This window comes from Malania oleifera, chromosome 8 (assembly GCF_029873635.1).
Source record: "Malania oleifera isolate guangnan ecotype guangnan chromosome 8, ASM2987363v1, whole genome shotgun sequence".
Taxonomy (NCBI): Eukaryota; Viridiplantae; Streptophyta; class Magnoliopsida; order Santalales; family Ximeniaceae; genus Malania; species Malania oleifera.
This window is the reverse complement of record NC_080424.1, coordinates 30,193,721-30,203,685: the sequence shown is the minus strand read 5'-3', so window position 1 is coordinate 30,203,685 and position 9,965 is coordinate 30,193,721. Positions and strand designations below refer to the sequence as shown.

Sequence of the window (9,965 nt, the reverse complement as noted above, 5' to 3'; positions counted from 1 at the left end):
GGCCAAACAAAATCCACTAGTTCCCACCGATCAACTCTCGTAACCCCAAGCTCCCCACCAACCTGTGGTAGGAGAGCAACCATTTCGGCCGCTTAGGGACTACTTTGTGCCTAACACATACACATCGTCATCCTGCATCTGGTTATCAGATGTTCAGGCGGCACAATTCAAGATTAAGACTTCAATCATCTCAATGTTGCCCAACTTTCACGGGAACCCTACTGAAAATCCTTATCAGCATCTAGATGAGTTATTGGAGATTTGCTCCATCATCAGTATACCTAATTTTAGGGATAACGCCCTTCGTCTTAGGCTCTTTCCATTCTATTTGAAGGATAAGGCCAAATATTGGTTGACACCTTTAGAGCCGAACTCGGTGACCAACTGGGCCACCATGCAGCATGAATTTCAAAAAAAGTACTTCCTAATCGGGAAGACTAACTAGCTACAAAGGGCAATCACAAGTTTCACGCAGACGAATGGGGAACATTTCTTTGAGACCTAGGAACGCTTTAGGGACCTGCTCCGTAAATGCCCACATCATTAGGTCCCCAAGTGGCAATTAGTACAAACATTTTACGAAGGGTTAGCCGAGAGAGATAGGTCCATGGTTGATGCATCATGCGGAGGTATCTTCCTCACAAAGCATGAGAACGAGGCTTGGGTTCTCTTTGAGAATTTGGCTGAATATTCTCAGTAGCACACTACTGCTGCTAGTAGACCCCCAACCCATCCACTTCCAAACCTAAAGGAGTTTACGAGTTGGCCACAAGCCAGGACCTAGCTCCAACACTGCAAACTATATCCCAAAATCTTGATCAGTTCCGATCTATACACCAGCAACCGCATTTGATGGTTTATGCAGAGGTATGTGCAACTTGTTCTGATCCTTCACATCTATGCTATAATTGCCAACACATGCCTGCTCAACCTGATAGTGTGCAAGAGGAGGTGAGGGTCACCCATAATTGACATGATAGACCGTCAAACGAGTCCAACCCCAACACTTATAGTCACAAGTGGAAACAGCATCCCAACCTCCCTTAGAGGCCACAAACTCCAGGTTTTCAAGACCAAAGGCCTCAAACATTAACTCCACCCTTACACCCATATCAAACATTTCAAAATTCTCCCACGCCTTTCCTCCAGCCATAATCATTTCAATAATCACCTTTTCAGCACCCTGAATATAATTCCTTTTAGGAGTTAGTGTTGAAAACCCTACAGAGCATTAAGGCCGATCGTTACAAAAATTAGCAATTACTTCACTCTCACTCCCAGTCCATAGCAAAGTTGGAAGCCACCATGGGGGCAACTAACCACTTCATTGAGTAGGAGAGATGAAGGTAAGTTGCCTAGGCAGCCTCAGGTAAACCTTAAGGGTCAACACGGAGTGGAGCATGAACCCGCGATGGAGCACTCATCATAGAAAGCATATGCCCAGGCTATAACCACTCTCCAGAGTAGTAGGGAGATAAATAACAAAGTTTGGGAAAAGGAAAATCAAGAGAAGGGTAAGGAGAAGAAGAGGGGTGAATTGGCAGAAGAATCATGTGCCCCTCCCTCGACTAATCCAGTAGTTGACACAAGGACACCTACCTTTCCAAAGAATGAAGAACCTCCCCATCACATTTCGGTAGTTCCTTACCCTGAGGCTCTCCAGACACCCTCTAAGTCTAAGAAAGCTATCACTAATGAGTCCATCATGGACACGTTCAAACAAGTTAAGATAAACATCCCTCTCTTAGATGCTATTAAACAAGTACCCGCTTATGCCAAGTTCCTCCAGGATCTGTGCACACAAAAGTGAAAATCAAGGGTACATATGAACAAACAAGTGTAGCTAACCAAGCATGTGAGCTCAATAGTACTTGGGCAATTCCCTCATAAACTAAAAGATCTTGACACTCCAACTATTTCATGCATGATTGGTAATTACGTGATGTACAGGGCTCTTTTGGACTTAGGAGCAAGTGTGAATTTTCTCCCATACCCAGTTTTTAAGCAATTTAACATAAGAGAGTTGAAACCCACCCCGGTCATACTGATCTTTACCGATAAATCAATAAAGAAACCCAGGAGGTGTGGTAGAGGACATCTTGATCAAGGTTGAAGACTTCTACTATCCTGTTGACTTCGTGGTCTTGGATATGAAACCCACCGACCAAACGAAGAACCATACTCTTGTCCTACTAGGCCGACCATTCCTAGTCACAGCCAACACTTGCATTCAATACAGGTCTAGAATTATGGATATGTCTTTTGGTAATATGCAGCTCCGGCTAAACGTATTCCACGCTACTCAACATCCAAGATGTGGATGTTTGCATGATCGATGAATGTGTTGAAGACGTGGAACCCTTAATCTTATGGAGGAACCCTTTAGGGGAAATATTTCAGCATTAAAGCAACCCTCTATCTGATCCAGAAGACCCATATGAGTATATTCTCTCAGTTTGTGATACGACCTTCGGTTTGGAAGGAAGCATTTGGGTAAGTAATACATGGTTCACAAATGAAGTGGAAGGAGACGTGCTCATCAAACCATGATGATTTCAAGTTGTGCTTTTGATGCGTCTGACTGAAGACGATAAATTTAGCGCTTCCAGGAGGCAACCCGAATGTTTTTATTTTCTTTTCGAGTCTTCAAGTTGTATAAAATAGTGGGCATACGATTTAGAGTCTTTAGGATATATTTAAAGCAGTGGAGGTGCAGCTAAGATCGGAACTAGTACAAAGTCAAGCGCGATTTGGTATGCTTGCGTTGAGGTGAGTGACCAAGCGCGCCTAGGAAAGAATTGGTACGACTTGGTCGTTTTAGTACAAAAAGTCGTTTAGAAACCCTTTTTCCCTCATGATCGTTCAACTTCCACAGTCCATCCTCCCAGTTAATCTTCATTGGCCCCATTTAGGACCTCGTTGTCCAAGCTTCGCAACCTTTGTTGCTCACCAACGTTCCTCCGGTAACCACTCTGGAAAGTCATAGCACCGGTGACACTCTCACTTGGGCAAGCCATCTTTTTAGTGACGCTTAGGGTTTTGGGTACGTGGTCTCTCATCCTTTCAATCTGTCTCTACATTTCTCCTCATCATCCATCCATTCCCTCCCCCTAGCCCCAAGCATGCCTCGTCATCCCAAATCTAGGGTTGCCTCCAACCAACTCCAATTGTCTCGGGCCTCCTCCGAGCAAAGAAGGATCCTACTCAGCTGCGTGAAGGAACGTCATCAAAGTTTAAGCATCTCCCACTAGCCCCAGGGGCAACAAGAAGCCAGTCTTCACAACCCCAACCAGAGCCAAAAAAAGAAACGCGAAAGGCAGAACATTCAAAGGTCATATGACCTTAGATGATTACGATTTTTAGCCAATGTATACGTTCAAGTTAGATGAGACGCGAGCCCATGAAAAGAAAAGATGTTGTGTTGATATCCTCGAAATGAGGAAGTTCAACCATTATATGACCCCGCCAGCAACCTCTTATCATCCAAAACTGATTCGAGCATTTTATCAAAATATGCATCATGACCTGAACACTAGGGTGTAGTCTGCTACTATCCATGGAATTTGGATTGAGCTTACTTCTGCCCTAATTGATAGAGCTTGGTCCCACTCTAAAACTGATGATACTCCATAGGAGGCACTAGACTCTGCCGACGTGCATCATATCATCCACCAAATGTTCCATGGTCAATATTATAACTGCAGCAACATGGCATGTGGCACGTGTACAACCTGAAGCAGAGTACCTAACTACTTGCTTCTTTGGGATTTAATTCATCAGCATAACATCTGCACCTCTGGGCACCATTTTGAGTGGCGTGGCATCCATTTATATGTGTTGTATACAGTACATAAAGGAATGTAGTTGAATATACCTTAGCTAATTTTAGATAAAATGATAAATTTTTACTTAAGGAATGTAAACACCCAAAGTTGAAAAGGTCGCCGCCTAAGCCTGCCCATGGACAGTCTCCTAAGGAGTTGAGATGACTCTTCATCCCTTATGCCCAACTAATCATGGCCAGGTTGCAACACCTGAGAATTAACCTTAGGAACCCGGATGCACACGTTCCCATTGGTGAGGTGACCACTCAAAGGACATGGCGCAAAGGTTTACAATTGGTAGTCATGGCCAAATTGAAGGTCCACTAGTGGGCCCCATTTGAAGGACCTTAAGGATCTAAGATGCTTGTTCTAAACTTCTAGTACATCCCTGAGCATGAGCCCATACAATTACCAAGCCCACCTCCTCACCGCGCCTCGAAGAAGAAGAAGAGAATGGCAGACACACCCTTTACATCAGTCGCAGCTCCACCACCATCAGCATCCCACTCTATGCCTCTGATTGGAGAGGACTTGGGCCATTTGAACCATGATTTGGAGCTCATTCGTTCTAAGTTGGTGGATACACATGCGGAGATGCGCCAGGGTTTTCAGACCCTATTTGAGATTTTGCGTGTCAGCTTCCTGCAGAACGTGGACTCTGTTCTTGTAGAGACCTAGAAAATATAATAATAAAAATAATTGGAAAATGAGGTTTTTGGTGTGGTGAAGAGAAAATCGGCGAAGGTTTTCTGGAGTATTAAGAAAACCGTCGACAGTTATATGGTTTTACCGTGGGCCGATACCAGGTAAAACGATAAAAACTAAACCGATTAAAGAGAAAATCGGTGATAGTTTTTTGAGAGCTTGAAAAAACCAGCGTTGGACTTCTCTGCAGTGTGGAAATAAAAGGGATCCCACGAGCGTGATTTTGTTAAACAAACAAAATATTTCCTCTCTTTCTCTCTCTCTCTCTTCCCCCCCCCCCCTCTCTCTCTAAAACCTACGACACTCTCTCCCTTCTCTCTACAATTTCGCTCTGACCTTAGCCTGATTTAACGATCAGAAAATACCACGAGATTCATGAGAAGATTCTTTATGCTTTGACCGAAGCAGATTTTCAATTTGGAGTTCTGGGGCACCATCCCAAAATCAAGGTAAGTGAAGTATTTTAAAGTTTAATGGGCTATTTGAAGTATTCGAAACCTAGGAAGTGCTAAATAACAATTGTTTTTGGAATTGAGTTGATTAATTTGGAGAAATGTGAATTTTAGGCTTTTCAGCTGCGAACACTGAGGAGCGTAGGATTTAGGGTGTTAGTGGACCTCTTAGTAAGCCAGGTAAGGGGAATAAATTATACTAATATTTTTCAAATTATGGGTTGAATAAATATGTGAAACTGGTGATATGATATTTTTAACTGTATATACTATGATATGGATAACAGACGAAATTGTGTGGCATATGAGTCTTACTGAATTGTGATGTTTTGGGATTTGAAAGATATAAAATGATGAATTATGTTCTATTGAGAAATGTTGAGATATGTGAAATGAGATATATACTATTATGACAATGGAATGTGTATTGAAAAGATGGGAAAGAAACTGAAAATGATAAGAATATTGAAGATATGAGATGATATTTGAATATGAAAATATGAATATTGCAATGTTAATACTGCAATGTGAATGTTGAAATATGAATACTAGAAATGTGAATATGAAATTGTGAATATTGCAATGTAAATAATGCAATGAGAATGTTGAAATGTGAATACTAGAATGTGAATATTGCAATGTGAATACTGCAATATGGATGTTGAAATGTGAATACTGGAAATGTGAAAATTGCAATGTGAATATTGCAATATGAACACTGGAATGTGACTAATGAAATGTGGAAATGAGAACCCTAATGAATAGTTGTTGATATTGAGCATGGTACCAATGCTAGCAGATGAAAAGTGCAACCACACGGTCTTGTGGAGAGTGTGGCGTGGCAGTCGAATGAGCCAGTGAGAAGGGTAGTTTTTTTCCTTGGAGTTTGGACCAAAGTTAGGCAGGCCATTCGTACTACAGACAAGTATATGGATTGTTTATTTTGATCTAACCGAGTAGGCCAACCGCAATTTAGATTCAGTTTTTGGGCCACACAACCTCGCCCATGGGGGGAAGCATGGCGTGGAGAATATCCTCAGGGCATCCATAAGTTACAGACATGTATGTATTGGTTACCAAGGACACTCATGTGCTAGATGATGAAATGGAAAAGAGAAAAGAAAAAGTGTAAGTTTAATAACATAAATTAATAAGGCGAAGTAAAATTCTTCGCCTGAGGGCTTACTGAGTAAGGTGAGTGCCCTGATAAATATCAGTTGTAGTTGTACTCGAGTTAATCGGGTAAGGTTACAAATGATATCAGAGCAAAAGGGAGTTACATGTATGGGCGTGTAACCTCACCTATCCTCGGGAACTTTCTCTAGTAAATATGGGTTGCATGTGAATGAGTTGAAAAATGGAATTAAAGCTTATAAAATCTTGTGTTTTATATCTATATGATTATAAGCATAAAAGGTATATTTTTCTCAGATGGTATTATCACTGAAATGAGAATATTATGATATAACGAAACTCTTACTACCACACACTGTAAATAATTTATTCCATCTTACTCAGATGTTTCTCACCCAAATATCCAATATTTCAGGGAATCGTGACAGATCGGGAGATAGAGCTCCAAGATAAAGGGGTACCTACACTCTGATAGACAAGGTGAGTGTTTTGAGTTAGGGATGTATGTTACACCTATGGTGTTTTGTTGTTTTGGAAATGGGTTAGACCTACATATGTAAATGGTTGTACATTACTTTGGGTAATTGTATTCAAGATGGTTTTTAATTATTGACTTCCGCTGTTAGGGTAGTTTATATAAGTTTGACTAATTACCCAGTACCCATTTCGGGTCGGGTTATATTTAAATGGTATCAGAGATTCTAACGTGGCCAGTGTCTGAGTATTATTTATTTTAAAAAATAAAATGGTATGAAAATCAGGGCATCACAGTTTGGTATCAGAGCCTAAGTTGTTAGGTTCTACAAACTTTAGTAAATAATGAAATACAATACCAGAGTATAGGAATGAGTTTTGATGAGAATAGGAGATGGGTAAATTGAGACATGAGTTAGTTATTGTTAGAGGATGAGAATGGAAATTTAAGGTTGTATCTTGCAACCTAGAAGCAGGAGTTCCGTGGTTGTTTCTGTGAGTTTCCTAGGGTGACGACTTCAGGAAAACCATGGATATTATCGTTAGTTCTTATTTCTGTATTGTAGGACTGAATCTTAAATTGGAATTAAGAATATTGGAGATGGATGATTGTAGAGGAATATTTTATAAATTTAGTTTGTTGAGTATATTAGTGATGTTGAGATGATAGTGCTCTAAGACTATTTTATATTATTTTCAGGATGGAGTCTGGAAGTAGCAGTACACATACTGGAGGTGACGATGCAGGGCCTTCTAGTATAGGTGGCGAAGACTCTGATGCAGTACTACGTAGCATCACCCAGCAGGTGATGACAGAGATGGCTAGGAGTTCATGGGAGTGGAGTTGCACGATTGAGCAGTTCACAGGCATGAGACCTCCGTCGTTCTCGGGAGGGGCTAACCCACTAGTGGCTGAGAATTGGGTTTAGGATATAGAGGAAATATTGGCAGTTCTCTCGTGTACAGATGAGTAGAAGGTGTTATTTGCAATGTTTAAGTTGACTGGGGAAGCTAAACGCTGGTGGAGATCAGCGAGACTATTAGAGGAGCAGAGACCCAAGCCTGTAGCCATGACTTGGATCCGCTTCAAGGAATTATTTTTCGAGTAGTACTTCCTCGCTACTGTTAGAAGTGCGCAGGCAATAGAGTTCTCACACTTGATGCAGGGGCAGATGAAGTGATACCGGTATGCAGCCAGATTTGTCGAGCTGTCCCGATTTACCCCGTATTTGGTGCCAAATGAGGAAAAGAAGGTGAGGAAGTTTAAGAAGGGTATGAGACAAAGTTTGTTTGAGCAAGTTATAGGCTTCCGAGCCCAGACTTTTGTAAAGGTAGTGGATAGAGCTGCAATGATTGAGAATGGCTTGCAGAGAGGCGCTGCAGCATAGAGCTAGGGAAAGAGGCTCGTGCCTCCAGATTTTCAGTCAGTGTCCAGTCGAGGGCTTTGGAGGAGGCAGGATAATAGAGGAGGACGGAGATAGGGAGTGGGAGATCAGGCAATATAAGGCAAACAGATGCCCCCTCTTTGTCCCATATGCTATAGGAGACACTTGGGAGAGTGTCGGGTGAGGGATATTTTTTGTTACCAATGCTATCAGCTTGGGCATATAGTGAGAGATTGCCGAGCACTGCCAGCTATCGCGCATGTTCCTAGACCATACAGAGGAGGTCACCAGGTACCCCAAGGTGGACAGCAGAGGAATACTGCCCCGGCACGAGTTTATGCGCTAACACCAGGAGATGCAGAGGTGGCAGGAGATGTCATGACAAGTACTGTTTCAATACTGTCATATAAAGCTACTGCTTCGTTTGATTCAGTGGAGACTCATTCTTTTATTGCCTGGGAATTTGTTAAGTTGTGTGGGTTCGAAACTCAGTAGTTGGATGTTAGTTTGTCAGTGGCTACGCTGACAGGGGTTGTAGGGATATATAACAAGGTACTTAGGAATTGTCTAGTTTGTATTCAGGGAAGGTTTTTATCAGCTAAACTGGTGGTTTTGGATATGCATGGGTTTGAGGTGATTTTGGGGATAGACTGGCTAGCTGCCCACTATGCCAGTATTGACTGCCATCAGAGAGAGGTAGTGTTCAGAACTCCAAGATGGCAGAAGTACAGATTTGTGGGGTCATGTGTTTGCACCCCACCACAGTTGTTATCCGCCACTCAGGCGATGAGGTTGTTGTTAGAGGATTTTCAGGGATATTTGGATTATGTTAAGGAAGTATCAAAAGGGGAGTTGAGGTTACAGGATATCCCAGTAGTAAGGGATTTTCCTAATATTTTTCTCGAGGATTTGCTAGGACTACATCCTGATCGAGAGGTAGAGTTTACTATTGAACTAGTTCCGGGGACAGCGCCGTACAGAATGGCACCGGTAGAGCTAAAAGAGTTAAAGGAATAGTTGCAAGAACTATTAGATAAGGGGTTTATTCGGCCCAGCGTGTCACCTTGGGGAGGTCTGGTTTTATTTAAAAGGACGAAGGATGGGTCGATGAAAATGTGCATCGACTACAGGGAAATAAATAAAGTGACTATCAAGAATAAATACCTACTTCCCTACATCGATGAATTATTTGACCAACTACAAGGGACACAGACTTTCTCAAAAATAGATCTACGGTCTAGATATCATCAAGTAATAGTCAGAGTAGAGGATGTTCTAAAGACGGCATTTAGGACTTGGTATAGCCATTATGAATTCTTGGTTATGTCATTTAGACTAACAAATGCCCCTGCAGTGTTTATGGATTTGATGAACCAAGTATTCCACCAGTATTTGGATCAGTTCATAGTGGTGTTCATTGATGACATACCGGTGTATTCGAAGAGCCCAGAGGAGCACAAGGAATATCTAAGGATAGTGCTTCAGGTGCTGAGAGAAAGAAAGTTGTATACAAAATTCAAGAAATGTGAGTTATGGTTGGAGCAAGTTACCTTCCTTGGACACGTGGTATCCAAGGGTGGTATTTTAGTAGATCGAATCAATATTGAAGCAGTAGTAGACTGGGTAAAACCAAAGAATGTGCAGGAGATCATAAGTTTTTTAAGATTGGTTGGGTACTATCGCGGATTTGTTGAGGACTTTTCTAAGTTATCGGGTCCTTTGACTAGATTGACCAAGAAAAGTATAAAATTTGAGTGGATCGACGAATGTAAATGTAGATTTCAGGAATTAAAACAATGGCTCATCACTGCACCAATTTAAATGATTCCTTCAAGAGAAGAGGGTTTCTTGATTTACAGTGATGCATCACATAAAGGGCTCGGATGTGTTCTGATGTAGTAAGGGAGAGTTGTAGCATATGTCTCTTGACAATTGAAAAAATATAAGAATAATTACCCTACGCATGATCTGGAGTTAGCAGTGGTGGTATA

At 41.7% G+C, this 9,965-nt stretch overlaps 1 non-coding gene across 1 annotated transcript; it reads right to left on the bottom strand.

Annotated features, from left to right (window-relative positions):
• Window positions 1–443: 443 nt before the first annotated feature.
• Window positions 444–549, bottom strand: LOC131163159 (small nucleolar RNA R71). Its single transcript, XR_009138938.1, has one exon. It is a non-coding gene; the product is annotated as a small nucleolar RNA R71 (small nucleolar RNA).
• Window positions 550–9,965: the final 9,416 nt, after the last annotated feature.